Here is a 15049-nt window from a genome sequence, read left to right on the forward strand (position 1 = left end):
ATAGATGAACTGACAGTCAAGGATTATTTAATTGAATTGTGACAGTAAATTATATACGATGAAAAGTTCATTAGATAAAAGCGTTTCAATTATAATAGAAAATGATTTTCTTTAATATATTTTTTACAGCACTTACAATTTACAAGTAATCATGATATTTAATTTTTTAATGATATGCCTTTAATTAAAATATTTTAAGTTTTTTTACTGTTATTGTTTTATTTTTTTGGCAAGCTAAATATAAATTGTCTTAAAACCTACCAATAATAATTGTTTATTATTCAACCAATTATTGTAACGATTTTAGGATTTTTTTACTTTACACGCTTTTGAAATAAAAATATATATTTACCTTATTATACATGTATTCCGTTATAGTTTTTTTTATCAATTAATAGTTGTCTTTCTGATTGATTGATGATAAACCTGCAAGTATCCCACACCTGAAAAAAAATATGAATAAATAAATTAAACGTATAAAAACTATAAATACGCCTGCGTCGAATAAAATTCTGAAGGTTCGAGGGGCTTTTAAATTATTTTATAAAGTCCCGAAACGGGAAAAAACACGCCCGGTGTTCCCTTTTGATATCGAATATGAAAATTTCGCTCATTATGAAGTGGGTCCCCGGCTCTCGAGGGCGAAAGGTGAAAAGTAAAGGTCGGTCCCGGGCTTACGTGTGTACCTTTTAGAAATTGCCTATTAAAAATTTAAAACTCGAGATGGGCGGGTTTAGGGTTTGCTGTTGACAGTTGAGTCCCGCATGAGACTTGCGACTTGAGCCCATCCCTGGAATTATACGCCAACACACACGGATACCCACATAAATACATACGAGTGTACGTGAAAGAGGATGGTACAATTTTAAAGCAGGACCCACGTTTTAATTGCGTTTACGGGTCAACCTTCCGATGCGAGTGTGAGACGAGATATTTTTGATAAAAAAAGTTAATCCGCGTTCGACGTAATTTTGTAGCGTTTTTTAATTATATTGGGCGAGTGACAAAAAGTGGGTAATTTATACATTGGATGGGCGTCTAATTTAACATGCGCCAGAAATTAAATAATTTTTCACCTATTCACGATAATAAAATATATTTAAGAATAATATCTACTTCATATAATTAAAAGTTTTTGTTTAACAACAAGTCCTTTTATATTTGATCTATATGAATTAAATATCTCTAGTGCTTAAAATTAACATAATGATTATACTATGTAATATATGATTTTCTGAAAAATCTAAAATATTAAAAAGTTTAAAAAAATATTTGTATGTGAAAATAATGTTTTTTACATTAAATTATGAAAACGATATTAGCGAAAATATAAGGTAGCAAGTATTTTTTAGTTTACTTTATTTAGACTAAACTAAAACTTAAAACTCTAATTTGAGTATTGGAATAGTTGAAAAACAGAATAATAAACAACAACAAAAAACTTTGAAATCGCCTAAATCACTTATATTGATGAGTTCATTTTTTATTTTTTAACTAATTACCAATAATGTTTAATTTTAACTATTTATTTAAAACAAATATTTTCGGCAGCATTTATAATTAAAGTTTGTACTGATTTAAAGTTAAATTAAAGTATATAGTTTTTTAGCATAGATGTATGTATGAACTTGTTTTAATTATTAATTTTACAACTTTACAAATAATTTCGAATATTTTATCGTTTTCTATTCGATATTCGAAAAGTTGAAAATAACGAATATTTGAAAACCCTAATCAAAACACTTATAAAACTATTGTTAATTTATATAATAATAAATTAAATAAAGTGACACTCAAAGTTTGGTGCAAACAAATAAAAAGTATCAATAATTATAATAATTACGCAATTGTATGAATACATTTTGACAAAAAAATTATGTGTGTTCGATTGAAATATCATGTTATATATCATATATTAATAAAGCAATATCCCATACAAAATATATATATATATGTGTATTAGAAACAGAGATTTTTATTTATAGAAATTATACTATGAAAATTTAATATTTTTTTACTATAAGCAAATTCTAACTGAATTTCAAAACTAGTAGATAAATGTAGTTAAATTATTTGTATATTATTTCTAGATTCAATAAGAGATAAACAATAATAGATAATAATGGAAATGTGTCAAATTATAAAGTCTTTACCTACTATTCTTTTTTAAACTTTATATCTCGCATCGATATTGTAATGTACATACATACGTACACAAACGCTCCCTTCGCCACAATATGTCCAATTTTCAATTTCGTAATTTGTCACACATAAGGGCGCGCTGTGAATGTGACATTTCAATTTATGCCTCCGTGTTAAGTGGCCGCCCGCGTGCCAAGTATCCGAAAACCGCCGATAAACAAAGAGTCATGTTAACATATAATATACTCTTTTTATACAGAAGAAGGGAGGTAAAAAAGTGTACAGATAAAACAAGAATATTTTAATTTTTTTAATTTGGGTAATCAAGGAAGACATTTGTGAAAATGATCAGAATAGTGACAATGAAATTTACGATTTTTAAATGCACCTCTTTAGATGGGAAAACAATTTTAAAAGAGCACAGTAAAATAAGTAAATTACATAATATATGAATGTCAAAAATATACCGGGGTATGACATAATAAGCGGCAAAGTGATAAAATAATTGCGGATAAAAGTCATTAGATTAACGACCAATCGTCATCAGAAAAATGTTAGATTTAACTTTAAACTACTTTCTAACTCAATGAAAGGTTGTGCAAATTATAATTTTACTGAATCAAGGAAAAGAACCAGACGATATAAGTATCTTACCAGTTATGTCAAAAATATATTTAATTAAGAAATATAAAAATATATTTAATTAGCATAAACAATATCATGACCACTAATAAAAGCTCTAGAAACTAAGCTGTAATAAGATGGAGATAATACTATAATTCAATGAATTAATTAATTATTTAAAGGAAGCATCCAGTGGGATAACTCCTATATGATATTTTTATTTTTCCATGTGCCTATATAGATGCTGGGATAAAGGAGATAAAAGGAAATACATCAATTATACAAATTGTTTATAGTCCAAATATACAGATTACATTTTAATAAAAAAAAGCGAATATAAATCCATTAAAAAAATATCATCATAATGAATTAATAAATTATACTAGGGGTCAGATTAAGGCGAACGATCATTGTATTATTGTGAATTGGTGATACATATTCTGTTAGTGTTTGTCTTTAATAGTTGTAGGGCACTTTAAAACTTAACAATATATCGAAATATTACACAACAATATTTAATGCAATAGTTTTGTCTAGTGCCTTAGCGTAATTTTTTATCTTTTTGCTACTTATGCATTTTATATTAAATACTAAATATAAAATATTATTTTCTCAGTTAAAAAAGTAATGCAATTCTTAGTAAATTTTATTGTAGACTTAAACTTGTTAATTATTTTACCAAAGTATTTATAGACATAGAATTTAAAAATTATTTATATTTGAAGCCAATTATGTATAAGAAAATATTTTTTTTCTTTTTACGAGAAAATTTTATTACTACGCTTTCATTATGGTAATTTTTACAAACAATATTTTTTAATAATTGAATTTTATTTTGCAGTCAAAGGTATATTTTAAATCATAAAATGTTTATCAGTAAATAAAGTGATTTTATATGTGATTTAGTTGGGAAATCTAAACATTTTTAATATTAATTTAAATGATTCTGCAAATATAAAATATTATTAAATTACTGTTAAATTTAATTCATACGTAACTTCTGCATTACAAATGCATTAGAAACGTATGTTCCAATATTCATTCCCCTTTAAAAGTTAACTTTTCCTATTTCAATGTATTATAATTAGTAGCAAAATTTGAACATATAAATTTATTATTAAATTTACGTGTTCTAGTAGCTTTTTTTATAATACCCTATTTTATAATATTATCTTTTCTGAATCTTAAAAACGACGTTAAATTTTTTCTCAAGCTGATGCTAAGAAAACTAAGAAGTATTATATGCACACACTGTCAAATATAATTAAAAAATATTTTATTTTTAGGTAGTTACGTTAACAAGAGTTTTTTTTCTTGTGAGTGTATATAATTTATGTCAGAACAATACGATGGCACTACTAAACTTTATATATTTTTTATGGTTGTTTGTAGATACAATATATGTAATTAGTTAATAATCACAAATTTAATACTGATACAATATTTCTTAAAATTCACATAAACGGATCATAAGAATGTATCTATACTGTCGATTCCTAATCAGTAATTCTCAAGATTTACTTTTCACTCAATTTGCATACTTTTACCACTCCCAATACATACACACAGTCAAAGTTTATTATATGCATAGTAGTATATGTTTTCGTTTTTATATGTAGACTTTTTGTTCCTCGCCGGTTTCACGCACTTTGCGATAAAAAAGCGGAACGCCCAGAGATCTGGCTCTGAAAATTATGCTCGGCGATACGTTGTTGGGTTGTGTATATATTTTTTCGGTACTTCAATTTACATAACAGAGGAATGTGTACATTATAAAATTTTACGCCAAGGCCTTCCAGATAAGAGGACAATGTCACATTAGGACAACATAATAAAGGGCCACGGTATAAAGGCGCACCCTGCTCAATCTCTTTCACAGGATTGTCTGTCCCAGAGATAGGGCGGAATCGTAAAACACACAAAAAAGGTCCTCTTTTATCACGCGCGCATCGCGAGCCCTACGAGTGTGTACCAGAAAAAACTGATTACATGTAAAATATAATGCCATTGTCATATATATATTTGTATGTATGTGTGTATACTGCCGGGCCAAACGATCTTTTTTGTATCATAAAGTTTCCGCGTACGAAAATTCAGACTGAATTATAAATGAAAGGACACCATCGTCACAACGCTGCGTAGACATCATCGTTTTTCGTACATGTGTGTATGTACATATATGTGTACTAATGAGTGTGTGTAATATATGTGAAAATGCGGCAAACGGATTTTGAAACGTAATGTTTATGATGTCGCATAAGAGGTTTTATATCATGTGTCAAAGTATTGTTATAAAAGTAGCTTGTAAAATTTAATTAACAATACGTTATTATTTAACGTATGAAAATAAATAAATTAAAAGTGCTTATCGACAGTTTCTTAGTTTTAATATGTTGCAAAAAGCTAATTATTTTATTTAACATATTATTATTTATTGGGCTGCTACCAAATTTCACTAGTGTCTAGTGTAAAATATTTTTTCTTAATACGAAAATGCACAATTAGTTTTAGTTATTGAGTATGCTATCGGCATTTAATTGAAAGAAAATTTTGAAAAAAACCTTTAGTCGACAATATTATTACGTTTCAGAGAGCCTAATAAAATGGGTATTAGGGGTAAAAAAATATTTTCATGATGTGAAAAGTATAAGAATGAGCATTATTTTCTTGCAACATTAATAGATTAAGTGATAAGGCTTTTTGCGGTGTGTTTTCAAGTTTTCTTTTGCAGTTTTAATTTTTTGTAAGCTTCTTTAAGTTCAGCTAAGCACTTCATATCATAATTAAAAAATGATTATGTTCTTGGTAATAATAAAAAGACTTTATATATAGCTAGATATTTTGTAAGATTTATTCATCCCTTAAATATATTAACCCTTTTTAATATTGCTCTCTAAATCATAATTCTTATTTTTAATTTACTTTTCAGTATACCTACAGTATACTGAAAATTTTAATATTTATAGCACACGATACAATTAACTTTATTCATAAAATGTACATACATACATTTTTAAAATATTATTAAACTATAACTAATATTATTAAGTTTCTATATGAGTTTAAATTACTTTATTAAGACACTATGAATATATATTATTTCATTTTTTTAATTCAAGTTATGATTCATAACAAATTTTACTCTAAAATTTCTCAAAAATCAAATATGTATTATAATAATATATATTGTGAGCATTATATAAAATAAATAAAAACATTATTAATTAAAAATAAATACCTCAATGTATTGTAGTTTTTTTCATTTCGTGAAAATGTATCAAACTTGTACACATTTACACTATTATTTCCATCCATGTATTTATATTTGTGTATTTAGCTATAGCTATTGTAGTATTATAAATTTTTCTCTTTTATATTTATAATGAAAAGTGATGATCTGAAAAAATAAAATTAGCAATCATATTATAACAGTAAATAATGTTTTTATATGTTTTTAAAACAAGGCTTTGTTGATATTTGTTGATAATGATTCCTGATTCACTAATTCATGTTTATTTAATATTTTACTTTACCGTCGGAAGATGAACTTTTATTGTTTTATTAATATAAATTCAATTACTAAAAATTAACTATAGTTATTATTTTATAAATATTAATAAAAATACACGTAAAACTATAAAATTATTATTTAAAAAAATCTGATGTTATTTTATATTTAATAAATGTTTTTACATCTGAAAATTTGAGTTTTCCGACGGCTGTTTGTAAAAATACTTTAAATAATAATCACTTTTAAAATAATATTTGATTGAAATGTAATATAATTATATTGATTATAATAATAAATTAATAAAAAATATTTATTATAAATATTTTTTTTTATTTAATACGTTTTGTTAAATAATACACGTAAAGCAAAAATATTATAAAAATAGATAAATCAATTTTATTGCATTGTATATGTATTATATATAATAATACATATTGTAAAACTTAGAAGATAGATTTATACTATAAATATTCATTTTATTAATTATGAAGACATCCGACGGCAAAAGTAACAAGCACGTTGAATTAAGTAAAAGGTATTAATTAAAAATATATATTACACAAATATAAAAAATATTAAAACAAATAATAATTTATAAAAAAATAAATATTGTAATTTAATATTAAAAAAAATCTATTATCCAGTTAGAATCATCTGTATTTTTTATGAGTTGCAATACATTTAAAATAAATAATACAAAACTTTTAATTATTAGCTAATTATTAAAAAAATATTTATTTGCTAAATGTACATAGTTGCTAGATGTTTTTAATATTACTAAATATTATTTTTATTTTTTAAATGACATTATTTGGATAGATATGCTTAGTGCAATTTTATCATTAATAGTTTACTTAATTGTCACAATTAAACAGAATATGTATGGGTTTACCTGAATTGATATTCTGTTCACAGAACTTTATAAATGGTGTATTGAAATTGATTCGTGTGGTTTAGATATAAAATGGTAAATGAAATTAATTAATATTAAATAATTGAGGAATATGTAGTTAAATATGAAATAATAATACTGCAACATACTAATATTAAAGATATACAGTTTCTGTATATTATATTATATACCCATAAGCTAAGACGCTATAAAATTGTTAAACCACACGAATTATAAACATAATGCTGAATCAACACATTATATGCTTATAATTTATATTAACAAATATTCTATATAGACTATGTTTGTATTATATATTAAGAAATATTTAAAAATAAACATATATAGTAAGATATATATGCAATATTTTTTACAATAGTTGATAAACATTTTAATAAAATTCATCAATTGCTTTTTTAAATTATTAAATACATATAAAATTGAAATATGGATCATATGCTTACATATATACAATACTAATAAAAATATTATGATACGATATACAGGTAAACACAAATCAATATAAATTGGTTATATATATTAATTTAGATTCAAATGATTGTAAACGCGTTAAATTAAAAAAATACCTTTTAGATTTCATCCAGTTTTCACAAATTATTAAAATATATTTGCGTCCCAAAAATGCTTTGCTTTAAGAGACTAATTTTATAAATGAGACGTATTAATAAATAGAGCAATTGAAAATTATTTTTAAATTATAAATGTTATAAATATGCCTGATAATAATTTTTTTATTTTTTTAAAAATTGTTTTATGGTTAAATAACATGTGATATATAATATCCATTAATAAGTTGCTATTTATGTATATTTAAATAGAGGGCATTACTGATAATCAATTGATTATGTCGTAAAAATAAATATGAACTTTGGTGCAATATAATAAATATTTCTTACAACAATTAAAAAATGGCAAATCAATAAATAAAATCAATTCTATATAATAAGAGTATTGAAAAAAAATTAGGTTGAAGAAAGATGAAATATTAGTATAGTTTATATTTTTGCCTATATGTTTATAGATACATTAGTTAAGATAGAATGTGTAGCTAAAAATTATATTAATAAATATATTGTAAAAAATAATTTAGCTCTATAAATAAAAGGAAACAAATTTAATGCACAGGAACTTTTTATTTTATACCTAATAATTAATTGCCAACTAATATAAGACCTACCAAATATATATTTATATACATATGTTTATAAGCAAATAATGACAATACGTCTGTACAAAAATATTAACTCGTTAATATTAAGTTAGATCATTAGTATTATATAAATGTATATTGAAATAAGGAAAATATTTTAACTGATTTTTTTCTTTAATTCATTGCAATATTACAAATTTATGATTTATATAACAATTAAATATTTTAATTCTACATAATCTAATTATATAAATATAAAGAATTACAAAAAAATCTATTCTTAAATTCAATAAAAAAAATTGTGAGCCCTATAAATACATATCTGTAAAAAATATCTTTTCTTTTTTTCCATATTTTTTTTTCTGAAAAAAATCATTTAAGAATATATTAGACCTCCGTCGCGGACGAAGGTCGCCGATATCCTGTCTACCGATAAAGTCAAGCCGCGCAAGTTAACCAATGAGAAGCGAGCAAGAGGCGTGGCTCAACCCCTCCCTAACCTCAACCAACTCTTCATAGGGAGATTTAGTTTTTTTGCAAGCCATGTGAAATTGTGTGCACTCCATATAATAACGTGAATGTAGCATTGCCATAATGTTGAAATATTTTCAGGAAAAATTGATAACGTATCCTCACAGTACAGTTTGTTGTGATATATTAACAACACAGTGTATGAGAATTACTTTTAAAGAGAAAAAATACCCCATCTATTTTTTACATTATAATAAAAAAATGCAGAGGACATTGATTAATTCTTATGTTATCTAGATGATATATTTCAGACTGCATGACTATTAGATATTAGATTGCACCTTTTCTCGAGCTCTTATTAACCCTCTATTTCCTATATAAAATTAGAGTCAAAACTTTATTAGGTTAAATAAAATGTAGCTTGATATTATAGTGGACATATTGATGCAATATATGCTTAGAACAACGTGATAGCTCTGAGAAAGAAGAATTTAATTGAATATTATATCTCACAAATAAATTTGCTGATGATATATAGAAAAAGCTTTAAATATAAACGTATCACGAAAAACCGTTTAAACATTTGATATGATTTGAATAAGAAAATAAAAGATGAAAGTGGAAATTGCTATAGGTCTCAGGAGAGACTAAAAAAGAATCAAAAAATACAACTTATAAATATTTATTGTAAATCACGATCATCGTCAATAAAGAAACGACATAGAAAAACTATTATAATTAATATTGTCGAATTCCTCTGTATTTACTTAGAATTTTAACATTTTCTATACATACACTGTATTTATTTGAGATTTTTAACTTAACAATAAATATTATTATCAATTGTAAAAATGTGTGGTTTCAGTCCCTATGGCGTTCCACAGATAGAACCACCTTTGGAAGTGTAGGAGCTTTTGTATGGCAGTCGTGGGAAAAGGACGCTCATTGCTTTTTTCGCAGGAGGTGCGAGTGAGACGGGTGTGTGCTATTGGAGCTTTGCATACCAATGGCGTATTTCGGAGTGCGAATATTAAAATACAATTTAAATAGGAAACTATTTATTAATAGTTCTACAATTGATAGTGTTTACAAGCTTATACTCAATTATGATTTGTTTAAGTTATATATTTATATATTTATTATATTTTAGATATATGCATGCATGCAAGTTTCACCTGTAAAGTTGTTAAATATTTTTTATGTGGTAAATTAACTCATTATTAGAGAATTTTTAATACCTAATGTACAAACTAGCTTGTTCTTAATTAATCATTATGACATTTATCCGTGAAACTAATTAAATTTAGGTAAACCTAATCTGTGATGATCGATAGGAATTATTAATATTAAAAATCACTTATTTACAGAAAATCAAAAATACTAAGGTTCATATGAGATTCGAACTTGGATCTCTTAGGTTAATAATCAGCGAGTTATAACACAAGTTTATCGTGCTGTTTTATTATTTTCTATATATAAAATGTAGTTATTTTAAATATAATAATACAACTATTGCATAACTAAATCGTACGTCATAGACCCACGCACTATATTTTATGCAAAATATCTCTATAGTTATTTCTTGACCCAATAATAAATTTTGCCTTAGCATTTTTAGTTCAAAAAATACAAAAGTACTATCGGAATACTTAGTTCTAGGTTATTTAAAAAATCTTTGCAATGCTTCGCTGCACGATAAAAATATCGTTTTATGTTTTTTTTATGTTATGTCTACCAAAAAGTCTTAAATTAGATTAATGACAGCCAGTTTAATATATTTTAATTAAAATGCGATCTTTCACAAAAAAATAGCAAAATCTATTGAAATAGTATTCAGTAAAACTATCCACGTAATGAAATTTTTAATGAAATTGTGCATGTTAATTTTTGGCTTAAAACACAATTTTTAAATTGTAATTATCTTGTCTCTATAATTAATTAATGAGTTTTGTGATAAAGAACAATATAGGTTCACTCATAACAATAATCGATAGCAGAAATGTCAATGAGAAATGCTGCATTTAATTGAGTTAAAAAATGTTTTTTAATAGGAAAAATATAATCATGATTTTAATAATGGAATCAAAAGCCAGTTCTTAAATCTATAAAAAAAACATTAAACATAAATATATAAATATTATTGGAGCAGTGCAAATTATAAATATTTATATTTTAATAAATTTATAAATAGGAAATAAAAAGTTATAATATACTAATTCATTAATTGTTTCAGTGAAATCATATCCGAATACATTTTGACTGGTATATACACCGAATACATATATTTCTAATAGTGAAAATTTAATTTAATTTACATGCTCTTGTGAAACTGTATCCTTCTCTAAAATGTCTATGAACTCAAACATTACCTAAATTATCTGTCCTATCTATTTATTCATATTTAAAATAAAATTTTATAAGATTGTTCACTACATTTTAATTGGCCTAGTTAGTAAAATAATATTTATAATAATTAATTAACACTGAAAACAGATGCGAAACATCTATTTGCTGTACATACCCAAACATAATCTAAACGAATTAACCATACTCATCTTATTGTAACAAAATTATCTTTCATTAGATCCAATTAGGATCGTTGATTAATTTAGGTTAGGTTTGAATTTAAATGGCAAATGACCGTTTCGCAACTGTTGCAGTAAATGTACACTTTCACTTTCATCAATACAATTTTACTAACTAGATCAGGTAACATGTATTAAACCATTGATTTTCTGGGAAATATCGACTTCACTGGTTATTCTTAAATGAATAATAACTATACTTTATAGGCGGCACTAAAAAAGTAGAAAGACAATAGTGATGATTATAGTAGCAGTTTTTATGAAAAAAATAAAAAATATAATATATTGACAGTTAATAGATCTAAATATAATTAAATTTTATTATTTCCATCTTTATATATTTTAAATATCATAATAAGCAAAAAGTGGTGCATTATTGAGGATAAGAAATGTGTTTAGTATATATTATAAAATATATAACACAATTTATTTAATTGCGCAACTATTTTATTTTACAAAAATATCCATAAAGTATAAGAATCATGTAATATGGATTTGAGTGGATATATGTATGTATTTTTAAATATATGTATTGTATGGGTACAATACCAGAAATAAGGCAATTTTACAAACGAGGTAGAAAATAAGTTTCTTTATGCGTATTTTCCTGAAAATTTAAATGATAACTTAATTAAGAATTACTAAATATATAAGCAAATTAAGATAATAACGTATTAAAAAATATATTATTGTTTAAAATTTAATATAATATGTTAATGTATATTAGCTTTTGAGGATGTAATGACCGATAAAATATTTTGAGATAAAAATTTAATATTTTCAGGGGGAAATAGCAATAACTACCAACCGGATAGATGTTTTAAGAATCATAAATAAAAAGGTTTAAAATTTCTTTATTATAGTTTTCTGTTGTAACATGATAGGCCAATGCATTACAACTAGGTGAACACAATTAAGGAATACTAAGTAAGTAGTAAGAAACTATACTGAAATCAGTATCTAAATTTTTGACACATTTTAATAATAATAATGACAGCTTACATTATGACAGCTTACAATCAATGAATTTCACTGTGTATGATCTAGCTCGATTTAATTTTAAGTATTTAATACGACATTTTTCAGTGAGATACCACTAATCTTGTGTATAGGTGATTACGATAAAAAACAACATTAAATTTAAACTCAAGAACAAAATGCCAAAGCACATATTGCTTTAGAAACTAAAGACAAGAAACCAATTATTCCATTTCTCCAAAGAATTGTACTCAAATTATCACTTAATTTTATTTTGTTTACTGTATTTTCCTTTTTTTTCGCTTAAATTATAAAGGTTTTTAATTTTTTACTCTAATTTTAAACACAAATGATATGTTATATTTCCTAATTTTTTATCAAAATGTAGTTATAAACATGAAAATGATAATGAACTAGTAATGTGTAGATTTTATATAATTAGTATTTCTGTAAAAAATATTTCTATTATTGAAATAAACGTAATAAAATAAGTGAGATTAGATAAAGCTAAAAAAATCTAATACGTGATTATCTACACGAATTATAATTTTAGATTAATAAATAATTCCAATTTCCCAGAAACGATGGTAATTTAAAAATACTAGGGCTCAAATAGGATTTTAACCTTTTCAAATATTAGAACCGACTACTTCGTGTTGGTAATGCATGTTATATATATATATATACATACATACTATATTTATAACTTGTTGAGCTCGTTTATAAACCACCTTAATTGGATTTGTGTCGATAGTATTGAGTTCGCCTTTAATATTCTCAAAATTGTGTAAAAAATACAATATTATTTCATATTTTACAAATACTCAGCGATTTATTCTGGAAGTGACTTTTTGTTATTTAATTACTTAAGATTCAAAAAAAAAAATTATAATGATATAAAAAATGATTCCACCTTTATTATTAAAAATGCTCAATATTTACTTAAATGGATTTAATCTCAAATGTGTCAAATTATATAAAAGAGTGTACATACATTTATGTATGTATATATTGAATAATTTGTTTTTAAACTATTATTTAAAAAAAGTTTGGAAAGCGTACGCTACGCGCCTGCCCTCCCAGCGGGCTACGTACAACTTTGCATAGGTACAAAAATGCCCCACTGGTATCGGTGTGTTGGTGTGTGCACCATTCTTGGTGTACCACCAACTCTGAACCCCCACCCTGACCCACAGTCGAGCCACCCGCTCTTACCGAGAGCTCGTTTTTCAAACCGTATTACCCAAGCCACCTCCCTCCCCATAGCACAAGCGCCCAGTAAATATACGCGTTTTATCGTCGAGCCCTATACTTTTGTACGTAAAACACCCACCGCCTATCCAGAACCAAAATGCATTGTAACACCACTCAGACTCACCCCGAAAATAACCCTATTGCACACTTTCGTTAGGGGTCATTTTAGCCAATATGAAAATTTCTCGCAGGGTATTAACAAAATGGAAAGCTTCTAGTTTCGTCATAGCAACCGGGAAATGTGGGTATGAGAAGAGCGTGCGTGCTTGTAGAAGGCAGCGCGCAGGATGCGTATATATGTAAATGTGGTGGAAGTGAGAGAAAGGGTTGTTGTGTGTTTTAGAGTATGTGTGTGCGGCACGGGAGGCGTAGAGTCCGCAGGAGAGATAAAATGAATAGCTATAAATTGTTTGGAGGGCCGGTGGCGCATGGAGTGCGGTCGCTATAATGCGAAATAGGCATAAGACACAACAACTATAGACCGATTGTGGTGGGTCGTTATTTACCAATTAAGTGTCAATTATGTCACCGTCAGGTGTCTTGAAGGGTTGAATGTCGCTGCTGCAAATGTGGCTCCGAGATCTGAAAAACGTTTATGTAAATATTAATAATACTGCGCATAAAAGTTATAATGCACTTGAAATTAAAATTTAAAAAGGCGTACGACAAGGAGCAATTTCTCTTAAGAATCAACTCATACTAGTTGACAAACATACGCTTAAAGAATGTAAAACATTTATAACGTATAGGGATGTACACGAATCTATCATTACCAAATTTATCAGTTTTATTAGGGAGCTATAAGCCGAAAATAAAAATTCTAAAGAGCAATATTAAATCATAGTAACACCACATTAACAAAAATGTTTTAAGCTTTTAATACAATTCTATATCAAGACGAGGTATGGTTTATTAAAAAAAGAAATACACTTTATTTAGTGTAAGTATTTTTTAATTCAAATGTGTTAGCTTGGTGTAAATATTTGGTAATTCACAAAAAATGCGGTGTTGAGAAAAATAAAAAAAATAAATAAAAGTTTCTGATGTGCATTGCAATTTACCTATTATGCCGTTGAAGATGAAGTAAAGTTGAAGATTTTCTTGGTATCTTGAATGTTGCTGTTAAAAGTGCTAGTACATCTGAAAACTGTTAATACAAATATTTAGATTAATAAAGAAAAAAAATGTTATTGTATATTATTTACCATACAATATTCGATTTTAAATATTTTCAGAGCTGAAGGTTTTTATGGTGAGTTGTTGTTGTTGTTGTTGCTTCTCCAAATTATGTAAGTAAATCTGAAAATCAATAATAAAAATGCTTAGAATGATTCATAGTAAGTTTTTGATGAGTATGTAACATCATTAATCGACATTTAGTGATAAAAGAAAAGTTGTAATTAAAATATTAATATTTTAAC

The 15049-nt window shown here is 25.6% G+C and overlaps 1 long non-coding RNA gene across 1 annotated transcript; it reads right to left on the reverse strand.

The window, feature by feature from the left end:
* Positions 1 to 366: 366 nt before the first annotated feature.
* LOC148232027 (uncharacterized) lies at positions 367 to 14775 on the reverse strand. Its single transcript, XR_015810832.1, has 4 exons — positions 14690 to 14775; positions 14135 to 14210; positions 6005 to 6163; positions 367 to 443 (listed from the first exon to the last, which is right to left on the reverse strand). It is a non-coding gene; the product is annotated as an uncharacterized LOC148232027 (long non-coding RNA).
* Positions 14776 to 15049: the final 274 nt, after the last annotated feature.

The sequence above is a fragment of the Plectrocnemia conspersa genome, unplaced genomic scaffold (genome assembly GCF_051122295.1).
Source record: "Plectrocnemia conspersa isolate PC_06_02 unplaced genomic scaffold, ASM5112229v1 ptg000009l, whole genome shotgun sequence".
In the NCBI taxonomy this organism is placed as follows: Eukaryota; Metazoa; Arthropoda; class Insecta; order Trichoptera; family Polycentropodidae; genus Plectrocnemia; species Plectrocnemia conspersa.